Source organism: Podarcis bocagei (assembly GCF_964188305.1).
Source record: "Podarcis bocagei genome assembly, chromosome: 15".
NCBI lineage: Eukaryota > Metazoa > Chordata > Lepidosauria > Squamata > Lacertidae > Podarcis > Podarcis bocagei.
Genome location: NC_138141.1, coordinates 7,701,242 through 7,702,290, shown reverse-complemented (window position 1 = coordinate 7,702,290; position 1,049 = coordinate 7,701,242).

Sequence of the window (1,049 nt, the reverse complement as noted above, 5' to 3'; positions counted from 1 at the left end):
TATCCCTCCTATGTTCCAAATGTGTACTGTACTCTCTTCGCTTGGTGGATTCAGGTCTAAGCAAGCTTTCGGTTCACCAGCCCCCTCTGCTGGTTCCTCTCTCTTCTTTCTCTCTACAGTTTTTCTAATACGTAATGGCATTCTAATCTCAGAAAATCATAGACCAGTGGAGCTCAAAGGGATTTTGAGGGTCATCTAGTCCAACCACCAGCAATGCAGCGGAATCTCAACCAAAGCATCCATGGCAGATGTTCATCCAACTTCTGCTTCAAAGCCTCCAAGAAGGTTCTCCCTGCTGTTTAGTCGGAATCTTCTATCTTGTAACTTGAAGCCATTGGTTGAGGTCCTGCCCTCCAGAGCAGGAGAAAACAAGCTTGCTCCATCTTTCTTGTGACAGCCCTTTAGATGTTTGAAGATGTCTATCATCTCTAAATCAAGATGATGCACAGGTGGAGAATGGATGGCTATCAGGTGCTTACCTGTCACCCAAGCCTGTCCTATTTTCACTTGTTCCTGGTCTCCCACTAAGTTAAAATGCAGGCAATAACTGGCAGCAGAATCACTGCCTGTGTCGTTTGTGTGTGTGTGCTGAACTACTGTTAATTTCTTTTAATTAGAAAAGAAATTACTGTTTTTATTTCATTTAATTAGAAAAATATCCTTCCTTTTCTAAGGTTCCAAGGATGATGCCAGGCAGGTGTTTAGCAGGTCATCAAATCAGGAGGTCTAAGGACTTTAACCATATTTGATTGCAGTCCTCTTTATTCAGCAATCCGACCATCTTCTTCTTTGGCGATCACTCGTAGCCGAGTAAGATTGTCTTCTGTGAATATGGTCTTAATGGTGCATGTGTCCGTAAGTGACTGTGGAGGCCAGTTCTGGATCCACATGTCCTTCCACAGTGGGGACATAGGTTTCCGGGAGGGAGTTGATCCCGTGCCTTCCTCTTAGCACATTTCTCCCTTTCATCCCGAGTTTGAGAGTCTTCAAAGTCCATGGCACCTTTGGTAAAGGCTGTTCTTCAATTGGAGCGCTTGTAGGCCAGTGTT